Below are 7,886 nucleotides of genomic sequence, written 5' to 3'. Positions count from 1 at the left end.
TCTGGTCCCGCCCCTCCATTGGCTCGCGTTCGCACCCGCCCACTCGCCGCCCCTGGCCTGGTGCACGCCCGGAATATCACCCGGCTGCAGGCGGCCTGGCCCCGCCCCCGGCTGGCCGGTCGGGAGGCGTGGCCGGAGCCGGCTTCTGATCTGCGCTAATCCCGGTATAAAATCGCTGGAGTCGGAGGCTCGGCCCCACACCCTCCCACCTTCCCCCAACAGGGAACTCTGAGAGAGGCCCTGGAATGGGCCTCTTGGCGGGAAACCATAGCCTCATAAACTTTTTCAGCTGGAAGGAACCTGGGAGATCACATGGGTCAGCTGCCATTCATTCTTTTTATTCATTCACTAAATTACTTTTCTGTGTCCTCCTTTGTGCCAGGCACTGTGCCAGGCTCTGAGAATGCAAGGGTCAAAGACACACAGTCTCTTCATTCCTGGAGCCTACAGTCTAGAATCCAGCAGAGAAACAAACCAAATAAGCAAACAAATATAATTATATATGTATTTATCTATACTTACATATACGGGTATATATACACATACATAGCTACCTGTGTGTGATTACAAATTGTGGTGCTATAAAGAAATCGAACAGAAGGGGCAATGATATGGAGGACAGAGAGGGCCAATTTAGATGGGGGAGGGCCTCCCTGAACAGGTGACATGTAAGCCATGCCCTGAAGGATAAGAAGAGGCCACAGAGGCTGAGGGAGTGATTCGACCAAGATTATACAGCAATGGATGGCAGAGGCAGGACTAGGACCCAAGGTATCCCAAGACCAGTGGGGTTTCCACGTCATTAACCACCACCCCTCCACACCATGCTGCCTTCCCAATGAGTTCTAGAAGTTGTTAAGGTCAGTGGGTTGGAAGGAATTGTAAAGACAGGTGTGGTGACATCTACAGATTTGGGCAAACCGGAGCTAGGGGTGGGCTCTTTCTGGCTCCAGCTCTAGCCCTAGCCCAGCACAGGGAGGGAAAGAAATCTGCAAACAGTGAAGGTAGCTATCTCCCCAGCGGGGAGATAGTTGGGGAGGGAAGCAGGGGAGGCATTGCTCTTGTTTTCTTCTCTTGCTTTTTGGGCTTCGGCCTGTGCTCTGGCCTGAGAGAGGCTAGATAACCTGACCCCCAAACCACACTTTTTCTCTCCCTCTGATGTACTCTTATTAGATAGCTGAATCTAAAGACTGAGTCCCCAGTGTGGAGAGTATAGAGGTATAGGATCATTACACACAATGAACTGGAGGCCTCATTCCTCCCCCCGCCCCAAAAAAGCCAAGAGATGGGTTAAATTATCCCCAAACTGAATTGTAACCCCAACACCTAATCCTGGGTTTCATTCAATAACCCCAGACATGAAGTTTCTCTTATGTGGATACATCTTAAAGGCCGGAGCTATAGCCTGCTCCCTCCCTGTCTCCTTACCCACAATTCAGCTTCTTCTCAGTGTCTGGCACATAAAAGTCTCTCAATAAACAAAAATCAGATAGAATTGAAGTAAACCCCTGTGTATGCCGCAAAAGAGGCGGGAGTGAGAAGACTGACAAGCTAGTTTGTAGAAGGCCCTTCCGGGCCAAGGGAGCTTGCATGTCTCTAAGTCCTTGTCTATACATGCAAAGTGAAGAATTACAGAGCCTCATCAAAAGTCACTGTGAACACACTTTTCTGCAGGTAAGGCTGTGCCAGGCATTATATTGAGAAATCAAAACACAGTCCCTGTCATCTGAAACAGGAAATGCAGGCTCAAGCATGAGCCTGCAGAGATACAGAGATGACTGAATCCTAAATCTAATCTCACGCTACACACACATTTACAAGATTATAGCTAATCATCCAAGATACATTTTAGGAAATGCAGGGAGCTGGACAAGGCTGGGGATAAGGAGTGAGAGTGGGTGTTTTGGGGGACTCATGCAGGGCTAGGAAGCCACCCTCCCCTCCCCCGGCCTGTTCTGGAAGACTTCCAGAATGAATCTGCTCCAAATCTGCTTTGGTTTCACCTCCTCTCCCATGAGAATCTTCTGCCCCAGCCAGACTGATGCTTCATTATTCACCCCTCCTACACTTTATACCTGATAATACCTCATTGCTTGCAGACATTTGGCTTGGGGGGCACTGTCAAGGTTAAGGTCTGCCTCTGTTTGGCAGATCTTTTACTTTGCTGAGATCTCCTCTCATTATCCACAGTTGTTATTGGAAACCTCAGGCCCAGCTCCAATTCCTTTGCTTTCAACCAATATGCTTTTTAGGGTAAATAATTTCTGTGCCCACCCAACCCTCTACCCCTTTTCTCACTCTATATAAGCAAACTTGAGTATCTCCTTGCCTAAAAAACTTCTCTTGGGGCTTCCCTTGTGGTGCAGTGGTTAAGAATCTGCCTGCCAACGCAGGGGACAAGGGTTCAAGCCCTGGTCCGGGAAAATCCCACATGCCACGGAGTAGCTAGACCCCTGTGCCACAACTACTGAGCCTGCGCTCTAGAGCCTGCGAGCCACAACTACTGTGCTCACGTGCCACAGCTACTGAAGCCCGCGCACCTCGAGCCCGTGCTCCACAAGAGAAGCCACCGCAATGAGAAGCCCGCGCACTGCAACAAAGAGTAGCCCCCGCTCGCCGCAACTAGAGAAAGCCCACACGCAACAACGAAGACCCAAAGCAGCCAAAAATAAAATAAAACAAAACAAACTTCTCTTGACCTTGGGTCCCTATCTAGATTCTGTTCTGCCTTTATCTTAACACAACCTAGTTTCCTGAAAGGCTGTTTCCATGGGTGTGGTAGATTGCATTTCGGTTCTCAATTCTTCATCTCTCCCTGAAAACACACCCTTCACCATGTGACTATGCACCATCTCCATGGAGGTGAAATATTTCTCCCGCACCACTGATGTTGGGCTTGACCTTGTGACTTGCTTTGGCCAATGGAATGATACAAGCAGTGGTCTTAAATGTGCTATTACAGTTGAACTTGGTCTCTGTAGCCATGCCTTTCACCATGAGAACATCCCTCGGGTAGTTAGTTGCTGGTTTAAGGAGAGTGAAAGACACATGGAAGTGACCTGACCCCACTCACAGCTTGGAAGCCAGCCCAGCCTAGATGAGCTGAAACTTAGCCTGCTCACAGGTGCATGAATGAGAAGTACATGCTTGTTGTTGTATGCCTCTCAGTTTTGGATTTGCTTGTTATGCGGCATTATTGCAACAATAGCTAACACTGACAGCGGGAAGCAGAAAGATTAGTTATTAATGGTGCTGAAAGCAAGGTGCTTAGATAACTGATTAGCTATTTGGAAAAGAGCAATTTAGACCCATGCTTCACAGAATACACCAAAATAAATTCCAGGTGAATTAAAGTGCTAAGGACATAAAATTAAAACATAGCAAATTAGAAGAAAATTAAATACATGTCCAATCTCTGGACAGTGGAAGACTTTCTAGGGCTAAAAGCAATATAAGTGTTTTTCTAATTTTCTTTAATAGGCATATGCTACTCTTAAACTCAGACAAAAAGCAACTGAAGACTTAACAAGGGAAAGAATTACTCTTCTGGTTCCTTAAAAAAAAATTTAATCTTTATGTTATGAGATAATATGAACAAAAGAAAAAGCCAAAAAAAAAATTTTGTGGAAAATACTTGTCTCAAATTTGTCAAAAAGTTAATCTACTTAATATATAAAGACCTTAAATAAATGAGAAAACACAGACCTCCAATTAATAAAGGGATAAATGGCTAATATATACACGAAAAAATGTTAAACCTCAAAAGAATCAAGGAAATGTAAGCTAAACAATGAGACAAGATTTTCATCTATCAAAATAACAGAGATTAAAGACAGTAATACAATTCTGAAGGCTTCTAAGAATATGGGAAGATGAGTATTTATACATTACTTCTGGAGGTATCAATTGGTACAGTTTTCTAGAAAGCAATTCCCAATATGCATCAAGGCTTTAAAAATATTCATATCCTTTGACTCAGTAATTCCTTTTTAGCCACCTGCCCAAAAGATCTGCCCCAAATATATCATTTGAAATGTACACAATGGTGAGGTTGTAAACAGCCAACAGGTCCGGCAGTAAGGGAAGAGTTAAGGTTCTGCGAACATCTGTGCAGCTTTAAAATGGTGTTTATAGTTAAAACCCAATGTATTGCATGATCCTGGATTGGATCCTAGACCAGAAAAAGGACGCTGGGGGACCACTGGTAAAATTTGAAAGACTGTAAAGGGATTTTTAGAATTGTATCAATGTTAATTTCCTGGTTTTGATACTAACACTGTAGTTAAAAGTAAGAAGTGAACATTTGGGGAAGCTAGGTGTCAGGTGTATGGGACCTCCTTGTACTTTTTTGCAAGTATTTTGTAAGCCTGAAATGACTTCAGAATAAAAAGTTAAAAAAAAACAAAACAGAATACACACATATAGAACAATGTTCATATGTCGATAAACATTGTTTTTAAAAAACAATACAGGGGACTTCCCTGGTGGTCCAGTGGTTAAGACTCTGCGCTTCCACTGCAGGGCGCATGGGTTCAGTCCCAGGTGTGTGTGGGGGGAGGAGATCCCGCAAGCCAGCGAGGCCAATAAATAAATAAATAAATAATTAATAAATGCTTGACATAGTGCCTGGTACAACTAAGCATTCAATAAATTAAAAAAAAAATACAGGTGTGGCAGATCCTGTTGGATGATTAATACCCATTCTCCAACTCTCCCTTTTTTCCTTGCTAACCCCTGTTTTGCCTATGAACAGTCATAGCTTCCAAGTGAGCCCCTCCCCAGCCCTGGTGGGGGGATCCTGATTGGTCCAAGCCAACTGGCGCTCTCATTGCCCTGCCAAATGATTGGTTAGACCGAGGAATACGATGCAATTCTTGACATCAGATAATAATAGCAAATATTTATAGAGCACAAGTCATGTGCCAGGCATTGTTCTAAGTGCTTTACAGATTGTCAGTTCTCATGACAACCTTATGAATCAAACACGGTTATAATTCCCATTGGCAAAGAACACCAAGGCACCAAGAGATCAAGTCAGTTGCTCCAGGTCACATGGTGATTTGCTCCAGGTTGAGATGGGGAGGGAAATAGGCTGGAGGCCTTCTAAATAGGCCTTTCCTAGTTGTCTAAACGGGATATAGGGACTTCCCTGGTGGCGCAGTGGTTAAGAATCTGCCTGCCAATGCAGGGGATACAGGTTCAAGCCCTGGTCCTGGAAGATCCCACATGCCGCAGAGCAACTAAGACCGTGCACCACAACTGCTGAGCCCACGTGCGGCAACTACTGAAGCCCCTGTGCTCTAGGGACTGCGTGTCGCAACTACTGAGCCCGCGTGCTGCAACTACTGAAGCCCGCACGCCTAGAGCCCGTGCTCTGCAACAAGAGAAGCCACTGCAATGAGAAGCCCGCGTGCCGCAATGAAGAGCAGCCCCCACTTGCCGCAACTAGAGAAAGCCCACGTGCAACAACGAAGACCCAACTCAGCCAAAAATAAATCAAACTTTAAAAAAATCAGATTTGTATAAAAAGATATTTTCTGACCGTCTATGATGAGAAGGTAATACTATTTTAATTTTAAAAGTATTATTTTATTAAAACAAAGAAAGTGTCCTCCTTGCTGCCTCTACTTTCACTTCCCATCTATTCTCAGGCCACCCCACTGAGCCTCTGCCCTCACCATTCCATCCTAATTTGGCTCTGACCCTTTGAACCTCAAACGCATTTGTCAATGTTCAGTCCTTGTCACTTAACCTCTGGGCAGAGCCTTCTTTCTTCTTTGCCTTCCCTGTGACAGTGTCTTCTGGTTCTCTTCTCGCATCCCTAGATGCTTCCCCCTCTGCTGCTGTCCCCCACATTCACTGCTTCCCCTGACTTCAGCAATCACTTGATATCACTCATTACTCCCAAAGAGAAATGTCCACCCCAGCTTCCCCCTGGAGTTCCAAACCTAAATGCCCATCCTCTTTCTGGTCATCTCCAGGTGTGGTGGGGCAGGTGTAGGGGGTGAGGGGCTTAGACTCTTCTCTGCAAAAAGGACTGATAGTTTGCACCGAGCTATTTACTAAGGATTAACCACAATTACCCAAGTAAAGGACATAGTGCCAAGTTCATCACAGGTACTTACTAAATGTTCACTGATGTTATTGTACCATGTATCATTCTTGCAACATCAAGGTCTGGTCCTCATGAGTGCTTAGCCATCACCCAAATTTGGGCACTTGAGTCCCAACACGTGGTCCATCGTGGGCACCTCCAGCCCCTGTCCACCTTACTTAGGTTATCAGACAAAGGCTTTGGAAGCCCAGCTCTGAATTGGGTCTGCCCCCTGCTCAAAGCCGGTATCTGCAGCATTAAATTCACATGGCTTGGTTTAGCAATATGGTCTCAACCCAGTTTTCTAGTGTTTTGTGCTCCCACCTCTCCCTTCCATGTCCCCAGCTTTCAGTCAGACTGCAGTGGTCACTGTCCTGTGCTTTTGCCCCCTTACACCTGCCTTACCACACCTGGAGAAATCTTTTAAGGCTCACTTCTCAAGATGCCTTCCACCCCAGCACACCCGAGATGATCTAAGACACTCCAGGAGTAACTGTAACTAATTAAGGCCCAGGTTCTCAGTCTGGGGAATTTTGCAGGCTCTCCCAGGGGGAGGAAGGAAGGAGGGTAAAGTTCAGGACCAGGGAGACTGATATGCCCCTACCTTTGGGTAACAGCTCCTTTAAAGCTAAAAGTAAATGCAACGTCCTCTTTGAAGCTCCTCTGATCACCACAACTCTTTGCAATGCCTGGTCACTACTCTACCTCCAGACTCTGGAAAAATGCCTGCCACCTAGTAGTCAAAAAGAAATGAATGGTTTGAAATATAACCCTCACTACTTTCCACTTTGAGTTATGAGGAGTCGAGCTGGGGGAGCCACTGTGGCCTCTGTGCAGGCAGAAATGGTGCCCTGTGCTTCCTGGTGTGCCTGTCACCCCAGGACCTAGCACCGACCCATTACAGAGGCATAAGGGTTTGCTTGGTGCGGGGCAAGGAAGAAGAATGGAACTAGCGTGTATGATTGTCTGTTATGCCCTAGGCATGCACCAAGCCCTCGCATGTGTTATTTCATCGTCCTAAGATAACGGTGTCCTTACATTGAACACACTGGCTCAGAGAGGCTGTGACTACCCAACACAGAGCTAATAAATGACAGAGCCAGGTCCAGTCCTGGTTTTATCTGACCCGAGTCCAGGCTCTTTCCACTGAAACTGTTTTGCCAGCTGGGGTGGGGAGTGGAGTAGGGAGTGGGGTAGGAAGCAGTTCGGTCAGAGTGGTAACCGGAGGAGAACTTTATGGAAGGACTACTCTACAGGTGATGGGCAGGGGATAGGAAACACAAGGGACAGTGCAGTTCTCCAGGGCTAGGGACAGTGGGACTGTGTCACCACCTCTAGGTCCTGACAGGTGTGGGGAGTGAGCAGTTATGGAACTTGGAGGGACAGAGTTTTGAGGACAGGGCCACCTGACTGCAGTTGTGACCTCTGGTTGTGGGATGACCCTTTGGGCGGGAGAAGAACAAATACCCCAGCCCCACTGGCTCCTGGCCGACCCTCTCCTGTGGGGCTCTCCATTGGCCAAACCCAGCTGAAGCTGGAGGACAAAGGGCCCCCTGCTGTGTCCATCCAGTCCAGCCCTGAGCACAGTGGAGAAGGGTGGAGATGGGTTTGGGGACAAATGGAAGGTAGGCAGCCAAATGAGGCCAAAGAAGATATGTGGGTTTGGGGGCGTATTGACCCTTCAGAGGTGAAGGCCGGATACCACTTTTCACCCACTCACTGAGACAGCTCCTATGCTCCTCCCTGCTCCCATGCTCCCATGCTCCACCCCTCAACCCACTCTCCACTCAGA

This window comes from Eubalaena glacialis, chromosome 1 (genome assembly GCF_028564815.1).
Source record: "Eubalaena glacialis isolate mEubGla1 chromosome 1, mEubGla1.1.hap2.+ XY, whole genome shotgun sequence".
NCBI lineage: Eukaryota > Metazoa > Chordata > Mammalia > Artiodactyla > Balaenidae > Eubalaena > Eubalaena glacialis.
The sequence above is the reverse complement of the archived record's forward strand: the minus strand, read 5'-3'. Positions refer to the sequence as shown.